Here is a 20,688-nt window from a genome sequence, read left to right as displayed (position 1 = left end):
ACGCTCACCCTGAAGCATTCTCGTACCCTCAACTGGACCCTAAACCGTCCCCGTCCCCTAACCCTAACCCTAACCCTAGCCCGAACCCTAACCCTAACCCTTCCCCGAAGCCTTACCCTCACCCGTCCCCTAATCCTAACCCGTAGGCTAACACTAACCCGCGCCCTCACACGTACGCTCACCCTAAAGCGTTGTCGTACCCTCACCTGGTCCCTAAACCGTCCCCAACCCCTAACCCTAACCCTAGCCCGAACCCTAACCCTAACACTTCCCCGAAGCCTTACCCTCACCCATCCCCTATTGCTAACCCGTACGCTAACACTAACCTGCGCCCTCACATTACGCTCACCCTAAAGTGTTGTAGTACCCTCACCTGGACCCTAAACCGTCCCCGTCCCCTATCCCTAACCCTAGACCGAACCCTAACCCTAACCCTTCCCCGAAGCCTTACCCTCACCCGTCCCCTAATCCTAACCCTTACACTAACACTAACCCGCACCCTCACACGTACGCTAACCCTAAAGCGTTGTCGTACCCTCACCTGGACCCTAAACCGTCCCTGTCCCCTAACCCTAACCCTAGTCCAAACCCTAACCCTAAAACTTCCCTGAAGCCTTACCTTCACCTGTCCCCTAATCCTAACCCGTACGCTAACACTAACCCACGCCCTCACACGTACGCTCACACTAAAGTGTTGTCCTACCCTCACCTGGACCCTAAACCGTCCCCGTCGCCTAACCCTAACCCTAGCCCGAACCCTAACCCTAACCCTTCCCCGAAGCCTTACCCTCACCCGTCCCCTAATCCTAACCCGTACGCTAACACTAACCTGCGCCCTCACATTACGCTCCCCCTAAAGCGTTGTAGTACCCTCACCTGGACCCTAAACCGTCCCCGTCATTAACCCTAACCCTAGACCGAACCCTAACCCTAACCCTTCCCTGAAGCCTTACCCTCACCCGTCCCCTAATGCTAACCCATACGCTAACACTAAACCACGCCCTCACACGTACGCTCACCGTAAAGCGTTGTCGTACCCTCACCTGGACCCTAAACCGTCCCCGTCCCCTAACCCTAACCCTAGCCCGAACCCTAACCCTAAACCTTCCCCGAAGCCTTACCCTCACTCGTCCCCTAATCCTAACCCGTACGCTAACACTAACCCGCGCCCTCACACGTACGCTCTCCCTAAAGCCTTGTCGTACCCTCACCTGGACCCTAAACCGTCCCCGTCCCCGTCCCCTAACCCTCGCCCGAACCCTAACCCTAACCCTTCCCAGAAGCCTTACCCTCACCCGTTCCCTAATCCTAAGCCGTATGCTAACACTAACCCACGCCCTCACACGTACGCTCACCCTAATGTGTTGTCATACCCTCACCTGGAACCTAAACCGTCTGCTAACCCTAACCCTAACTCTTCCCCGAACCCTAATCCTAACCCTTCCCCAAAGCCTTACCCTCACCCGTCCCCTAATCCTAACCCGTACGCTAACACTAACCCGTGCCCTCACACGTACCCTCACCCTAAAGTGTTGTCGTACCCTCACCTGGACCCTAAACCCTCCCCGTCCCCTAACCCTAACCCTAACCCTAGCCCGAACCATAACCCTAACCCTTCCCCGAAGCCTTGCCCTCACCCGTCCCCTAATCCTAACCCGAACGCTAACACTAACCCGTGCCCTCACACGTACGCTCACCCTAAAGCGTTGTCGTACCCTCACCTGGACCCTAAACCGTCCCCGTCCCCTAACCCTAACCCTAGCCCAAACCCTAACACTAACCCTTCCCCGAATCCTTACCCTCACCCGTCCCCTAATCCTAACCCGTACGCTAACACTAACCCGTGCCCTCACATGTACGCTCACCCTAAAGCGTTGTCGTACGCTCACCTGGAGCCTAAACCGTCCCTGTCCCCTAACCCTAACCCTAGCCCGAACCCTAACCCTAACCCTTCCCCGAAGCCTTACCCTCACCCCTCCCCTAATCCTAACCCGTACGCTAACTCTAACCCTCGCCCTCACACGTACGCTCACCGTAAAGCGTTGTCGTACCCTCACCTGGACCCTAAACCGTCCCTGTCCCCTAACCCTAACCCTAGCCCAAACCCTAACCCTAACACTTCCCTGAAGCCTTACCCTCACCCGTCCCCTAATCCTAACCTGTACGCTAACACTAAGCCGTGCCCTCACACGTACGCTCACCCTAATCCATTCTCGTACACTCACCTAGACCCTAAACCGTCTACGTCCCCTAACCCTAACCCTAGCCCGAACCCTAACCCTAACCCTTCCCCGAAGCCTTACCCTCTCCCGTCCACTGATCCTAACCCGTACGCTAACACTAACCCGCACCCTCACATGTACGCTCACACTAAAGCGTTGTAGTACCCTCACCTGGACCCTAAACCGTCCCCGTCCCCTAACCCTAACCATAGCCCGAACCCTAACCCTAACCCTTCCCCGAAGCCTTACCCTTACCCGTCCCCTAATCCTAACCCGTGCGCTAACACTAACCCGCGCCCTCACACGTATGCTCACCCTAAAGCGTTGTCGTACCCTCACCTGGACCCTATCTGTCCCCGTCCCCTAACCCTAACCCTAGCCCGAACTCTAACCCTAACCCTTCCCGGAAGCCTTACCCTCACCCGTCCCCGAATCCTAACCCGTACGCTAACACTATCCCACGCCCTCACACGTACGCTCACCCTAAAGTGTTGTCGTACCCTCACCTGGACCCTAAACCGTCCCCGTCCCCTAACCCTAACCATAGCCCGAACCCTAACCCTAATCCTTCCCCGTAGCCTTACCCTCACTCATCCCCTAATCCTAACACGTACGCTAACACTAACCCGCGCCCTCACACATACGCTCACCCTAAAGCCTTGTCGTACCCTCACCTGGACCCTAAACCGTCCCCGTCCCCTAGCCCTAACCCTAGCCCGAACCCTAACCCTAACCCTTCCCAGAAGCCTTGCACTCACCAGTCCCCTAATCCTAATCCGTACGCTAACACTAACCCGTGCCCTCACACGTACGCTCACCCTAAAGCGTTGTCGAACCCTCACCTGGACCCTAAACCGTCCCCGTCCCCTAACCCTAACCCTAGCCCGAACCCTAATCCTAAACTTTCCGCGAAGCCTTACCCTCACCCGTCCCCTAATCCTAACCCGTACGCTAACACTAACCCGTGCCCTCACACGTACGCTTACCCTAAAGCGTTGTCGTACCCTCACCTGGACCCTAAACAGTCCCCGTCCCCTAACCCTAAGCCTAGCCCGAACCCTCACCCTAACCCTTCCCCGAAGCCTTACCCTCACCCGTCCCTAATCCTAACCCGTACGCTAACACTATCCCGTGCCCTCACACGTACGCTCACTCTAAAGTGTTGTCGTAACCTCATCTGGACCCTAAACCGTCCCCGTCCCCTAACCCTAACCCTAGCCCGAACCCTAAACCTAACCCTTCCCCAAAGCCTTACCCTCACCCGTCCCGTAATCCTAACCCGTACGCTAACACTAACCCGCGCCCTCACACGTACGCTCACCCTGAAGCGTTGTCATACCCTCACCTGGACCCTAAACCGTCCCCGTCCCCTAACCCTAACCCTAGCCCGAACCCTAACCCTAACTCTTCCCCGAAGCCTTACCCTCACCCGTCCCATAATCCTAACCCGTACGCTAACACTAACCCGCGCCCTCACACGTACGCTCACCCTAAAGCGTTGTCGTACCCTCACCTGGACCCTAAACCATCCCCGTCCCCTAACCCTAACCCTAGCCCGAAACCTAACCCTAAACCTTCCCCAAAGCCTTACACTCACCCGTACCCTAATGCTAACCCGTACGCTAACACTAACCCGCACCCTCACACGTATGCTCACCCTAAACCATTCTCGTACCCTCACCTGGACCCTAAACCGTCTACGTCCCCTAACCCTAACCCTAGCCCGAACCCTAACCCTAACCCTTCCCCGAAGCCTTACCCTCTCCCGTCCACTGATCCTAACCTGGACACTAACACTAACCCGCGCCCTCACACGTACGCTAACCCTAAAGCGTTGTCGTACCCTCACCTGGACCCTAAACCGTCCCCGTCCCCTAACCCTAACCCTAGCCCGAACCCTCACCCTAACCCTTCCCCGAAGCCTTACCCTCACCCGTCCCTAATCCTAACCCGTACGCTAACACTAACCCGTGCCCTCACACGTACGCTCACCCTAAAGCGTTGTCGTATCCTCACCAGGACCATAAACCGTCCCCGTCCCCTAACTCTAACCCTAGCCCGAACCCTAACCGTAACCCTTCCCCGAAGCCTTACCCTCTCCCGTCCACTAATCCTAACCCTTACGCTAACACTAACCCGCACCCTCACATGTAAGCTCACCCTAAAGCGTTGTCGTAGCCTCACCTGGACCCTAAACCGTCCCCGTCCCCTAACCCTAACCCTAGCGTGAACAATAACCCTAACCCTTCCACGAAGCCTTACCCTCACCCGTCCCCTAATGTTAACCCGTACGCTAACACTAACCCACGCCCTCACACGTACGCTCACCCTAAAGCATTGCGGTACCCTCACCTGGACCCTAAACCGTCCCCGTCCCCTAACCCTAACCCTAGCCCGAACCCTAACACTAACCCTTCCCCGAAGCCTTGCACTCACCCGTCCCCTAATCCTAACCCGTACGCTAACACTAACCCGCGCCCTCACACGTACGCTCACCCTGAAGCGTTGTCGTACCCTCACCTGGAACATAAACCGTCCCTGTCCCCTAACCCTAACCCTACCCCGAACCCTAACCCTAACCCTTCCCCGAAGCCTTACCCTCACCCGTCCCCTAATCCTAACCCGTACGCTAACACTAACCCGCACCCTCACACGTATGCTCACCCTAAACCATTCTCGTACCCTCACCTGGACCCTAAACCGTCTACGTCCCCTAACCCTAACCCTAGCCCGAACCCTAACCCTAACCCTTCCCCGAAGCCTTACCCTCTCCCGTCCACTGATCCTAACCTGGACACTAACACTAACCCGCGCCCTCACACGTACGCTAACCCTAAAGCGTTGTCGTACCCTCACCTGGACCCTAAACCGTCCCCGTCCCCTAACCCTAACCCTAGCCCGAACCCTAACCCTAACTCTTCCCCGAAGCCTTACCCTCACCCGTCCCCTAATCCTAACCCGTACGCTAACACTAACCCGTGCCCTCACACATACGCTCACCCTAAAGCGTTGTCGTACCCTCACCTGGACCCTAAACCGTCCCCGTCCCCTAACCCTAACCCTAGCCCAAACCCTAAAACTAACCCTTCCCTGATTCCTTACCCTCACCCGTACCCTAATCCTAACCCGTACGCTAACACTAACCCGTGCCCTCACACGTACGCTCACCCTAAAGCGTTGTCGTACCCTCACCTGGACCCTAAACTGTCCCTGTCCCCTAACCCTAACCCTAGCCCGAACCCTAAACCTTACCCTTCCCCGAAGCCTTACCCTCACCCATCCCCTAATCCTAACCCGTACACTAACACTAACCCACGCCCTCACACGTACGCTCACCGTAAAGCGTTGTCGTAGCCTCACCTGGACCCTAAACCTTCCCCATCCCCTAACCCTAACCCTAGCCCGAACCCTAAACCTAACACTTCCCTGAAGCCTTACCCTCACCCGTCCCCTAATCCTAACCCATCCGCTAACACTAACCCGCGCCCTCACACGTACGCTCACCATAAAGTGTTGTCGTACACTCACCTGGACCCTAAACCGTCCCCGTCCCCTAACCCTAACCCTAGCCCGAACCCTAAACCTAACCCTTCCCTGAAGCCTTACCCTCACCCGTCCCCTAATCCTAACCCATACGCTAACACTAACCGGTACCCTCACACGTACGCTCACCCTAAAGCGTTGTCGTACCCTCATCTGGACCCTAAACCGTCCCCGTCCCCTATACCTAACACTATTCCGAACCCTAACCCTAACCCTTCCCCGAAGCCTTACCCTCACCCGTCCCTAATCCTAACCCGTACGCTAACACTATCCCGTGCCCTCACACGTACGCTCACTCTAAAGTGTTGTCGTAACCTCATCTGGACCCTAAACCGTCCCCGTCCCCTAACCCTAACCCTAGCCCGAACCCTAAACCTAACCCTTCCCCAAAGCCTTACCCTCACCCGTCCCGTAATCCTAACCCGTACGCTAACACTAACCCGCGCCCTCACACGTACGCTCACCCTGAAGCGTTGTCATACCCTCACCTGGACCCTAAACCGTCCCCGTCCCCTAACCCTAACCCTAGCCCGAACCCTAACCCTAACTCTTCCCCGAAGCCTTACCCTCACCCGTCCCATAATCCTAACCCGTACGCTAACACTAACCCGCGCCCTCACACGTACGCTCACCCTAAAGCGTTGTCGTACCCTCACCTGGACCCTAAACCATCCCCGTCCCCTAACCCTAACCCTAGCCCGAAACCTAACCCTAAACCTTCCCCAAAGCCTTACACTCACCCGTACCCTAATGCTAACCCGTACGCTAACACTAACCCGCACCCTCACACGTATGCTCACCCTAAACCATTCTCGTACCCTCACCTGGACCCTAAACCGTCTACGTCCCCTAACCCTAACCCTAGCCCGAACCCTAACCCTAACCCTTCCCCGAAGCCTTACCCTCTCCCGTCCACTGATCCTAACCTGGACACTAACACTAACCCGCGCCCTCACACGTACGCTAACCCTAAAGCGTTGTCGTACCCTCACCTGGACCCTAAACCGTCCCCGTCCCCTAACCCTAACCCTAGCCCGAACCCTAACCCTAACTCTTCCCCGAAGCCTTACCCTCACCCGTCCCCTAATCCTAACCCGTACGCTAACACTAACCCGTGCCCTCACACAAACGCTCACCCTAAAGCGTTGTCGTACCCTCACCTGGACCCTAAACCGTCCCCGTCCCCTAACCCTAACCCTAGCCCAAACCCTAAAACTAACCCTTCCCTGATTCCTTACCCTCACCCGTACCCTAATCCTAACCCGTACGCTAACACTAACCCGTGCCCTCACACGTACGCTCACCCTAAAGCGTTGTCGTACCCTCACCTGGACCCTAAACTGTCCCTGTCCCCTAACCCTAACCCTAGCCCGAACCCTAAACCTTACCCTTCCCCGAAGCCTTACCCTCACCCATCCCCTAATCCTAACCCGTACACTAACACTAACCCACGCCCTCACACGTACGCTCACCGTAAAGCGTTGTCGTAGCCTCACCTGGACCCTAAACCTTCCCCATCCCCTAACCCTAACCCTAGCCCGAACCCTAAACCTAACACTTCCCTGAAGCCTTACCCTCACCCGTCCCCTAATCCTAACCCATCCGCTAACACTAACCCGCGCCCTCACACGTACGCTCACCATAAAGTGTTGTCGTACACTCACCTGGACCCTAAACCGTCCCCGTCCCCTAACCCTAACCCTAGCCCGAACCCTAAACCTAACCCTTCCCTGAAGCCTTACCCTCACCCGTCCCCTAATCCTAACCCATACGCTAACACTAACCGGTACCCTCACACGTACGCTCACCCTAAAGCGTTGTCGTACCCTCATCTGGACCCTAAACCGTCCCTGTCCCCTATACCTAACACTATTCCGAACCCTAACCCTAACCCTTCCCCGAAGCCTTACCCTCACCCGTCCCTAATCCTAACCCGTACGCTAACACTATCCCGCGCCCTCACACGTACGCTCACTCTAAAGTGTTGTCGTAACCTCATCTGGACCCTAAACCGTCCCCGTCCCCTAACCCTAACCCTAGCCCGAACCCTAAACCTAACCCTTCCCCAAAGCCTTACCCTCACCCGTCCCGTAATCCTAACCCGTACGCTAACACTAACCCGCGCCCTCACACGTACGCTCACCCTGAAGCGTTGTCATACCCTCACCTGGACCCTAAACCGTCCCCGTCCCCTAACCCTAACCCTAGCCCGAACCATAACCCTAACTCTTCCCCGAAGCCTTACCCTCACCCGTCCCATAATCCTAACCCGTACGCTAACACTAACCCGCGCCCTCACACGTACGCTCACCCTAAAGCGTTGTCGTACCCTCACCTGGACCCTAAACCATCCCCGTCCCCTAACCCTAACCCTAGCCCGAAACCTAACCCTAAACCTTCCCCAAAGCCTTACACTCACCCGTACCCTAATGCTAACCCGTACGCTAACACTAACCCGCGCCCTCACACGTACGCTCACCGTAAAGCGTTGTCGTACCCTCACCTGGACCCTAAACCGTCCCCGTCCCCTATCCCTAACCCTAACCCGAACCCTAACCCTAACACTTCCCTGAAACCTTACCCTCACCCGTCCCCTAATCCTAACCCGTCCGCTAACACTAACCCGCGCCCTCACACGTACGCTCACCATAAAGTGTTGTCGTACACTCACCTGGACCCTAAACCGTCCCCGTGCCCTAACCCTAAGCCTAGCCCGAACCCTAAACCTAACCCTTCCCTGAAGCCTTACCCTCACCCGTCCCCTAAACCTAACCCATACGCTAACACTAACCTGTGCCCTCACACGTACGCTCACCCTAAAGCGTTGTCGTACCCTCACCTGGACCCTAAACCGTCCCCATCCCCTAAACCCAACCCTACTCCGAACCCTAACCCTATCCCTTCCCCGAAGCCTTACCATCACCCGTCCCCTAATCCTAATCCGAACGCTAACACTAACCTGTGCCCTCACACGTACGCTCACGCTAAAGCGTTGTCGTACCCTCACCTGGACCCTAAACCGTCCCCGTCCCCTAACCCTGACCCTAGCCGAAACCCTAACCCTAACCCTTCCCCAAAGCCTTACCCTCACCCGTCCCCTAATCCTAACCCGTACGCTAACACTAACCCGTGCCCTCACACGTACACTCACCCTAAAGCGTTGTCGTACCCTCACCTGGATGATAAACCATCCCTGTCCCCTAACACTAACCCTAACCCGAACCCTAACCCTAACCCTTCCCCGAAGCCTTACCCTCACCCGTCCCCTAATCCTAACCCGTACGCTAACACTAACCCACGCCCTCACACGTACGCTCACCCTAAAGCGTTGTCGTACCCTCACCTGGACCCTAAACCGTCCCCGTCCCCTAACCCTAACCCTAGCCCGAACCCTAACCCTAACCCTTCCCCGAAGCCTTACCCTCACCCGTCCCCTAATCCTAACACGTGCGCTAACACTATCCCGCGCCCTCACACGTATGCTCACCCTGAAGCGTTGTCGTACCCTCACCTGGACCCTAAACTGTCCCCATCCCCTAACCCTAACCCTAGCCCGAACCCTAACCCTAACCCTTCCCCGAAGCCTTACCCTCTCCCGTCCACTGATCCTAACCTGGACACTAACACTAACCCGCGCCCTCACACGTACGCTAACCCTAAAGCGTTGTCGTACCCTCACCTGGACCCTAAACCGTCCCCGTCCCCTAACCCTAACCCTAGCCCGAACCCTAACCCTAACTCTTCCCCGAAGCCTTACCCTCACCCGTCCCCTAATCCTAACCCGTACGCTAACACTAACCCGTGCCCTCACACATACGCTCACCCTAAAGCGTTGTCGTACCCTCACCTGGACCCTAAACCGTCCCCGTCCCCTAACCCTAACCCTAGCCCAAACCCTAAAACTAACCCTTCCCTGATTCCTTACCCTCACCCGTACCCTAATCCTAACCCGTACGCTAACACTAACCCGTGCCCTCACACGTACGCTCACCCTAAAGCGTTGTCGTACCCTCACCTGGACCCTAAACTGTCCCTGTCCCCTAACCCTAACCCTAGCCCGAACCCTAAACCTTCCCCTTCCCCGAAGCCTTACCCTCACCCATCCCCTAATCCTAACCCGTACACTAACACTAACCCACGCCCTCACACGTACGCTCACCGTAAAGCGTTGTCGTAGCCTCACCTGGACCCTAAACCTTCCCCATCCCCTAACCCTAACCCTAGCCCGAACCCTAAACCTAACACTTCCCTGAAGCCTTACCCTCACCCGTCCCCTAATCCTAACCCATCCGCTAACACTAACCCGCGCCCTCACACGTACGCTCACCATAAAGTGTTGTCGTACACTCACCTGGACCCTAAACCGTCCCCGTCCCCTAACCCTAACCCTAGCCCGAACCCTAAACCTAACCCTTCCCTGAAGCCTTACCCTCACCCGTCCCCTAATCCTAACCCATACGCTAACACTAACCGGTACCCTCACACGTACGCTCACCCTAAAGCGTTGTCGTACCCTCATCTGGACCCTAAACCGTCCCCGTCCCCTATACCTAACACTATTCCGAACCCTAACCCTAACCCTTCCCCGAAGCCTTACCCTCACCCGTCCCTAATCCTAACCCGTACGCTAACACTATCCCGCGCCCTCACACGTACGCTCACTCTAAAGTGTTGTCGTAACCTCATCTGGACCCTAAACCGTCCCCGTCCCCTAACCCTAACCCTAGCCCGAACCCTAAACCTAACCCTTCCCCAAAGCCTTACCCTCACCCGTCCCGTAATCCTAACCCGTACGCTAACACTAACCCGCGCCCTCACACGTACGCTCACCCTGAAGCGTTGTCATACCCTCACCTGGACCCTAAACCGTCCCCGTCCCCTAACCCTAACCCTAGCCCGAACCCTAACCCTAAATCTTCCCCGAAGCCTTACCCTCACCCGTCCCATAATCCTAACCCGTACGCTAACACTAACCCGCGCCCTCACACGTACGCTCACCCTAAAGTGTTGTCGTACCCTCACCTGGACCCTAAACCATCCCCGTCCCCTAACCCTAACCCTAGCCCGAAACCTAACCCTAAACCTTCCCCAAAGCCTTACACTCACCCGTACCCTAATGCTAACCCGTACGCTAACACTAACCCGCGCCCTCACACGTACGCTCACCGTAAAGCGTTGTCGTACCCTCACCTGGACCCTAAACCGTCCCCGTCCCCTATCCCTAACCCTAACCCGAACACTAACCCTAACACTTCCCTGAAACCTTACCCTCACCCGTCCCCTAATCCTAACCCGTCCGCTAACACTAACCCGCGCCCTCACACGTACGCTCACCATAAAGTGTTGTCGTACACTCACCTGGACCCTAAACCGTCCCCGTGCCCTAACCCTAAGCCTAGCCCGAACCCTAAACCTAACCCTTCCCTGAAGCCTTACCCTCACCCGTCCCCTAAACCTAACCCATACGCTAACACTAACCTGTGCCCTCACACGTACGCTCACCCTAAAGCGTTGTCGTACCCTCACCTGGACCCTAAACCGTCCCCATCCCCTAAACCCAACCCTACTCCGAACCCTAACCCTATCCCTTCCCCGAAGCCTTATCATCACCCGTCCCCTAATCCTAATCCGAACGCTAACACTAACCTGTGCCCTCACACGTACGCTCACGCTAAAGCGTTGTCGTACCCTCACCTGGACCCTAAACCGTCCCCGTCCCCTAACCCTGACCCTAGCCGAAACCCTAACCCTAACCCTTCCCCAAAGCCTTACCCTCACCCGTCCCCTAATCCTAACCCGTACGCTAACACTAACCCGTGCCCTCACACGTACACTCACCCTAAAGCGTTGTCGTACCCTCACCTGGATGATAAACCATCCCTGTCCCCTAACACTAACCCTAACCCGAACCCTAACCCTAACCCTTCCCCGAAGCCTTACCCTCACCCGTCCCCTAATGTTAACCCGTACGCTAACACTAACCCACGCCCTCACACGTACGCTCACCCTAAAGCATTGCGGTACCCTCACCTGGACCCTAAACCGTCCCCGTCTCCTAACCCTAACCCTAGCCCGAACCCTAACCCTAACCCTTCCCCGAAGCCTTACCCTCTCCCGTCCACTGATCCTAACCTGGACACTAACACTAACCCGCGCCCTAACACGTACGCTAACCCTAAAGCGTTGTCGTACCCTCACCTGGACCCTAAACCGTCCCCGTCCCCTAACCCTAACCCTAGCCCGAACCCTAACCCTAACTCTTCCCCGAAGCCTTACCCTCACCCGTCCCCTAATCCTAACCCGTACGCTAACACTAACCCGTGCCCTCACACATACGCTCACCCTAAAGCGTTGTCGTACCCTCACCTGGACCCTAAACCGTCCCCTTCCCCTAACCCTAACCCTAGCCCAAACCCTAAAACTAACCCTTCCCTGATTCCTTACCCTCACCCGTACCCTAATCCTAACCCGTACGCTAACACTAACCCGTGCCCTCACACGTACGCTCACCCTAAAGCGTTGTCGTACCCTCACCTGGACCCTAAACTGTCCCTGTCCCCTAACCCTAACCCTAGCCCGAACCCTAAACCTTACCCTTCCCCGAAGCCTTACCCTCACCCATCCCCTAATCCTAACCCGTACACTAACACTAACCCACGCCCTCACACGTACGCTCACTGTAAAGCGTTGTCGTAGCCTCACCTGGACCCTAAACCTTCCCCATCCCCTAACCCTAACCCTAGCCCGAACCCTAAACCTAACACTTCCCTGAAGCCTTACCCTCACCCGTCCCCTAATCCTAACCCATCCGCTAACACTAACCCGCACCCTCACACGTACGCTCACCATAAAGTGTTGTCGTACACTCACCTGGACCCTAAACCGTCCCCGTCCCCTAACCCTAACCCTAGCCCGAACCCTAAACCTAACACTTCCCTGAAGCCTTACCCTCACCCGTCCCCTAATCCTAACCCATACGCTAACACTAACCGGTACCCTCACACGTACGCTCACCCTAAAGCGTTGTCGTACCCTCATCTGGACCCTAAACCGTCCCCGTCCCCTATACCTAACACTATTCCGAACCCTAACCCTAACCCTTCCCCGAAGCCTTACCCTCACCCGTACCTAATCCTAACCCGTACGCTAACACTATCCCGCGCCCTCACACGTACGCTCACTCTAAAGTGTTGTCGTAACCTCATCTGGACCCTAAACCGTCCCCGTCCCCTAACCCTAACCCTAGCCCGAACCCTAAACCTAACCCTTCCCCAAAGCCTTACCCTCACCCGTCCCGTAATCCTAACCCATACGCTAACACTAACCCGCGCCCTCACACGTACGCTCACCCTGAAGCGTTGTCATACCCTCACCTGGACCCTAAACCGTCCCCGTCCCCTAACCCTAACCCTAGCCCGAACCCTAACCCTAACTCTTCCCCGAAGCCTTACCCTCACCCGTCCCATAATCCTAACCCGTACGCTAACACTAACCCGCGCCCTCACACGTACGCTCACCGTAAAGCGTTGTCGTACCCTCACCTGGACCCTAAACCGTCCCCGTCCCCTATCCCTAACCCTAACCCGAACCCTAACCCTAACACTTCCCTGAAACCTTACCCTCACCCGTCCCCTAATCCTAACCCGTCCGCTAACACTAACCCGCGCCCTCACACGTACGCTCACCATAAAGTGTTGTCGTACACTCACCTGGACCCTAAACCGTCCCCGTGCCCTAACCCTAAGCCTAGACCGAACCCTAAACCTAACCCTTCCCTGAAGCCTTACCCTCACCCGTCCCCTAAACCTAACCCATACGCTAACACTAACCTGTGCCCTCACACGTACGCTCACCCTAAAGCGTTATCGTACCCTCACCTGGACCCTAAACCGTCCCCATCCCCTAAACCCAACCCTACTCCGAACCCTAACCCTAACCCTTCCCCAAAGCCTTACCCTCACCCATCCCCTAATCCTAACCCGTACGCTAACACTAACCCACGCCCTCACACGTACGCTCACCCTAAAGCGTTGTCGTACCCTCACCTGGACCCTAAACCGTCCCCGTCCCCTAACCCTAACCCTAGCCCGAACCCTAACCCTAACCCTTCCCCGAAGCCTTACCCTCACCCGTCCCCTAATCCTAACACGTGCGCTAACACTATCCCACGCCCTCACACGTATGCTCACCCTGAAGCGTTGTCGTACCCTCACCTGGACCCTAAACTGTCCCCATTCCCTAACCCTAACCCTAGCCCGAACCCTAACCCTAACCCTTCCCCGAAGCCTTACCCTCACCCTTCCCCTAATCCTAACCCGTACGCTAACACTATCCCACGCCCTCACACGTACGCTCACCCTAAAGTGTTGTCGTACCCTCACCTGGACCCTAAACCGTCCCCGTCCCCTAACTCTAACCATAGCCCGAACCCTAACCCTAACCCTTCCCCGTAACCTTACCCTCACTCGTCCCCTAATCCTAACCCGTACGCTAACACTAACCCGTGCCCTCACACGTACGCTAACCCTAAAGTGTTGTCGTACCCTCACCTGGACCCTAAACCGTCCCCGTCCCCTAACCCTAACCCTAGCCCGAACCCTAACCCTAACCCTTCCCCGAAGCCTTACCCTCACCCGTCCCCTAATCCTAACACGTGCGCTAACACTAACCCGCGCCCTCACACGTATGCTCACCCTAAAGCGTTGTCGTACCCTCACCTGGACCCTAAACTGTCCCCGTCCCCTAACCCTAACCCTAGCCCGAACCCTAACCCTAACCCTTCCCCGAAGCCTTACCCTCACCCGTCCCCTAATCCTAACCCATACGCTAACACTATCCCACGCCCTCACACGTACGCTCACCCTAAAGTGTTGTCGTACCCTCACCTGGACCCTAAACCGTCCCCGTCCCCTAACTCTAACCATAGCCCGAACCCTGACCCTAACCCTTCCCCGTAACCTTACCCTCACTCGTCCCCTAATCCTAACCCGTACGCTAACACTAACCCGTGCCCTCACACGTACGCTAACCCTAAAGCGTTGTCGTACCCTCACCTGGACCCTAAACCGTCCCCGTCCCCTAACCCTAACCCTAGCCCGAACCCTAACCCTAACCCTTCCCCGAAGCCTTACCCTCACCCGTCCCCTAATCCTAAACTGGACACTAACACTAACCCACGCCCTCACACGTACGCTCACCCTAAAGCGTTGTCGTACCCTCACCTGGACCCTAAACCGTCCCCGTCCCCTAACCCTAACCCTAGCCCGAACCCTAACCCTAACTCTTCCCAGAAGCCTTACCCTCACCCGTCCCCTAATCCTAACCCGTACGCTAACACTGACCCGTGCCCTCACACATACGCTCACCCTAAAGCGTTGTCGTACCCTCACCTGGACCCTAAACCGTCCCCGTCCCCTAACCCTAATCCTAACCCAAACCCTAAAACTAACCCTTCCATGATTCCTTACCCTCACCCGTCCCCTAATCCTAACCCGTACGCTAACACTAACCCGTGCCCTCACACGTACGCTCACCCTAAAGCGTTGTCGTACCCTCACCTGGACCCTAAACTGTCCCTGTCCCCTAACCCTAACCCTAGCCCGAACCCTAAACCTAACCCTTCCCCGAAGCCTTACCCTCACCCATCCCCTAATCCTAACCCGTACACTAACACTAACCCGCGCCCTCACACGTACGCTCACCGTAAAGCGTTGTCGTAGCCTCACCTGGACCCTAAACCTTCCCCGTCCCCTAACCCTAACCCTAGCCCGAACCCTAAACCTAACACTTCCCTGAAGCCTTACCCTCACCCGTCCCCTAATCCTAACCCGTCCGCTAACACTAACCCGCGCCCTCACACGTACGCTCACCATAAAGTGTTGTCGTACACTCACCTGGACCCTAAACCGTCCCCGTCCCCTAACCCTAACCCTAGCCCGAACCCTAAACCTAAACCTTCCCTGAAGCCTTACCCTCACCCGTCCCCTAATCCTAACCCATACGCTAACACTAACCGGTACCCTCACACGTACGCTCACCCTAAAGCGTTGTCGTACCCTCATCTGGACCCTAAACCGTCCCCGTCCCCTATACCTAACACTACTCCGAACCCTAACCCTAACCCTTCCCCGAAGCCTTGCACTCACCCGTCCCCTAATCCTAATCCGTACGCTAACACTAACCCGCGCCCTCACACGTACGCCCACCGTAAAGCGTTGTCGAACCCTCACCTGGACCCTAAACCGTCCCCGTCCCCTAACCCTAACCCTAGCCCGAACCCTAACCCTAACCCTTCCCCGAAGCCTTACCCTCACCCGTCCCCTAATCCTAACCCGTACGCTAACACTAACCCGCGCCCTCACACGTACGCTCACCCTGAAGCGTTGTCGTACCCTCACCTGGACCCTAAACCGTCCCCGTCCCCTAACCCTGACCCTAGCCCGAACCCTAAACCTAACCCTTCCCCAAAGCCTTACCCTCACCCGTCCCCTAATCCTAACCCGTACGCTAACACTAACCCGCGCCCTCACACGTACGCTCTACCTGAAGCGTTGTCGTGCCCTCACCTGGAACATAAACCATCCCTGTCCCCTAATCCTAACCCTAGCCCGAACCCTAACCCTAACCCTTCCCCGAAGCCTTACCCTCACCCGTCCCCTAATCCGAACCCGTACGCTAACACTAACCCGTGCCCTCACACGTACGCTCACCCTAAAGCGTCGTCGTAGCCTCACCTGGACCCTAAACCGTCCCCGTCCCCTAACCCTAACCCTAGCGCGAACAATAACCCTAACCGTTCCACGAAGCCTTACCCTCACCCGTCCCCTAATGTTAACCCGTACGCTAACACTAACCCACGCCCTCACACGTACGCTCACCCTAAATCATTGCGGTACCCTCACCTGGACCCTAAACCGTCCCCGTCCCCTAACCCTAACCCTAGCCCGAACCCTAACCCTAACACTTCCCCGAAGCCTTACCCTCACCCGTCCCCTAACCCTAACCGGTACGCTAACACTAACCCGCGCCCTCACACGTACGCTCACCATAAAGCGTTGTCGTACCCTCACCTGGACCCTAAACCATCCCTGCCCCTAACCCTAACCCTAGCCCGAACCCTAACCGTAACCCTTCCCCGAAGCCTTGCACTCACCCGTCCCCTAATCCTAACCCGTACGCTAACACTAACCCGCGCCCTCACACGTACGCTCACCCTAAAGCGTTGTCGTACACTCACCTGGACCCTAAACCGTCCCCGTCCCCTAACCCTAACCCTAGCCCGAACCCTAAACCTAACCCTTCCCTGAAGCCTTACCCTCACCCGTCCCCTAATCCTAACCCATACGCTAACACTAACCGGTACCCTCACACGTACGCTCACCCTAAAGCGTTGTCGTACCCTCATCTGGACCCTAAACCGTCCCCGTCCCCTATACCTAACACTACTCCGAACCCTAACCCTAACCCTTCCCCGAAGCCTTGCACTCACCCGTCCCCTAATCCTAATCCGTACGCTAACACTAACCCGCGCCCTCACACGTACGCTCACCCTACAGCGTTGTCGAACCCTCACCTGGACCCTAAACCGTCCCCGTCCCCTAACCCTAACCCTAGCCCGAACCCTAATCCTAAACTTTCCCCGAAGCCTTACCCTCACCCGTCCCCTAATCCTAACCCGTACGCTAACACTAACCTGTGCCCTCACACGTACGCTCACCCTAAAGCGTTGCCGTACCCTCACCTGGACCCTAAACCGTCCCCGTCCCCTAACCCTAACCCTAGCCCGAACCCTCACCCTAACCCTTCCCCGAAGCCTTACCCTCTCCAGTCCACTAATCCTAACCCGTACGCTAACACTAACCCGCACCCTCACATGTACGCTCACCCTAAAGCGTTGTCGTACCCTCACCTGGACCCTAAACCGTCCCCGTCCCCTAACCCTAACCCTAGCGCGAACAATAACCCTAACCCTTCCACGAAGCCTTACCCTCACCCGACCCCTAATGTTAACCCGTACGCTAACACTAACCCACGCCCTCACACGTACGCTCACCCTAAAGCATTGCGGTACCCTCACCTGGACCCTAAACCGTCCCCGTCCCCTAACCCTAACCCTAGCCCGAACCCTAACACTAACCCTTCCCCGAAGCCTTGCACTCAGCCGTCCCCTAATCCTAACCCGTACGCTGACACTAACCCGCGCCCTCACACGTACGCTCACCCTAAAGCGTTGTCGTACACTCACCTGCACCCTAAACCGTCCCCGTCCCCTAACCCTAACCCTAGCCCGAACCCTAACCCTAACCCTTCCCCGAAGCCTTACCCTCACCCGTCCCCTAATCCTAACCCGTACGCTAACACTAACCCGCGCCCTCACACGTACGCTCACCCTGAAGCGTTGTCGTACCCTCACCTGGACCCTAAACCGTCCCTGTCCCCTAACGCTGACCCTAGCCCGAACCCTAAACCTAACCCTTCCCCAAAGCCTTACCCTCACCCGTCCCCTAATCCTAACCCGTACGCTAACACTAACCCGCACCCTCACACGTATGCTCACCCTAAACCATTCTCGTACCCTCACCTGGACCCTAAACCGTCTACGTCCCAAAACCCTAACCCTAGCCCGAACCCTAACCCTAACCCTTCCCCGAAGCCTTACCCTCTCCCGTCCACTGATCCTAACCCGTACGCTAACACTAACCCGCACCCTCACGTGTACGCTCACCCTAAAGCGTTGTCGTGCCATCACCTGGACCCTAAACCGTCCCCGTCCCCTAACCGTAACCATAGCCCGAACCCTAACCCTAACCCTTCCCCGAAGCCTTACCCTCACCCGTCTCCTAATCCTAACACGTACGCTAACACTATCCCACGCCCTCACACGTACGCTCACCCTAAAGTGTTGTCGTACCCTCACCTGGACCCTAAACCGTCCCCGTCCCCTAACTCTAACCATAGCCCGAACCCTAACCGTAAACCTTTCCCGTAGCCTTACCCTCACTCGTCCCTTCATCCTAACCGGTACGCTAACACTAACCCGCGCCCTCACACGTACGCTAACCCTAAAACGTTGTCGTACCCTCACCTGGACCCTAAACCGTCCCCGTCCCCTAACCCTAACCCTAGCCCGAACCCTAACCCTAACTCTTCCCCGAAGCCTTACCCTCACCCGTCCCCTAATCCTAACCCGTACGCTAACACTAACCCGCGCCCTCACACGTACGCTCACCCTAAAGCGTTGTCGTACCCTCACCTGCACCCTAAACCGTCCCTGTCCCCTAACCCTAACCCTAGCCCGAACCCTAACCCTAATCCTTCCCCGAAGCCTTACCCTCACCTGTCCCTTAATCCTAACCCGTACGCTAACACTAACCCATGCCCTCACACATACGCTCACCCTAAAGCGTTGTCGTACCCTCACTGGACCCTAAACCGTCCCCGTCCCCTAACCCTAACCCTAGCCCAAACCCTAAAACTAACCCTTCCCTGATTCCTTACCATCACCCGTCCCCTAATCCTAACCCGTACGCTAACAGTAACCCGTGCCCTCACACGTACGCTCACCCTAAAGCGTTGTCGTACCCTCACCTGGACCCTAAACTGTCCCTGTCCCCTAACCCTAACCCTAGCCCGAACCCTAAACCTAACCCTTCCCCGAAGCCTTACCCTCACCCATCCACTAATCCTAACCCGTACACTAACACTAACCCGCGCCCTCACACGTACGCTCACCATAAAGTGTTGTCGTACACTCACCTGGACCCTAAACTGTCCCGGTCCCCTAACCCTAACCCGAACCCTAAACCTAACCCTTCCCTGAAGCCTTACCCTCACCCGTCCCCTAATCCTAACCCATACGCTAACACTAACCGGTACCCTCAAACGTACGCTCACCCTAAAGCGTTGTCGTACCCTCATCTGGACCCTAAACCGTCCCCGTCCCCTATACCTAACACTACTCCGAACCCTAACCCTAACCCTTCCCCGAAGCCTTGCACTCACCCGTCCCCTAATCCTAACCCGTACGCTAACACTAACCCGCGCCCTCACACGTACGCTCACCCTAAAGCGTTGTCGTACACTCACCTGCACCCTAAACCGTCCCCGTCCCCTAACCCTAACCCTAGCCCGAACCCTAACCCTAACCCTTCCCCGAAGCCTTACCCTCACCCGTCCCCTAATCCTAACCCGTACGCTATCACTAACCCGCGCCCTCACACGTACGCTCACCCTGAAGCGTTGTCGTACCCTCACCTGGACCCTAAACCGTCCCTGTCCCCTAACCCTGACCCTAGCCCGAACCGTAAACCTAACCCTTCCCCAAAGCCTTACCCTCACCCGTCCCCTAATCCTAACCCGTACGCTAACACTAACCCGCACCCTCACACGTATGCTCACCCTAAACCATTCTCGTACCCTCACCTGGACCCTAAACCGTCTACATCCCCTAACCCTAACCCTAGCCCGAACCCTAACCCTAACCCTTCCCCGAAGCCTTACCCTCTCCCGTCCACTGATCCTAACCCGTACGCTAACACTAACCCGTGCCCTCACACGTACGCTCACCCTAAAGCGTTGTCGTACCCTCATCTGGACCCTAAACCTCCCCGTCCCCTAACCCTAACCCTAGCCCAAACCCTAAAACTAACCCTTCCCTGATTCCTTACCCTCACCTGTCCCCTAATCCTAACCCGTACGCTAACACTAACCCACGCCCTCACACGTACGCTCACCCTAAAGTGTTGTCGTACCCTCACCTGGACCCTAAACCGTCCCCGTCCCCTAACTCTAACCATAGCCCGAACCCTAACCCTAACCCTTCCCCGTAGCCTTACCCCCACTCGTCCCCTAATCATAACCCGTACGCTAACACTAACCCGTGCCCTCACACGTACGCTAACCCTAAAGCGTTGTGGTACCCTCA

This window comes from Orcinus orca, chromosome 17 (genome assembly GCF_937001465.1).
Source record: "Orcinus orca chromosome 17, mOrcOrc1.1, whole genome shotgun sequence".
Lineage (NCBI taxonomy): Eukaryota > Metazoa > Chordata > Mammalia > Artiodactyla > Delphinidae > Orcinus > Orcinus orca.
The sequence above is the reverse complement of the archived record's forward strand: the minus strand, read 5'-3'. Positions refer to the sequence as shown.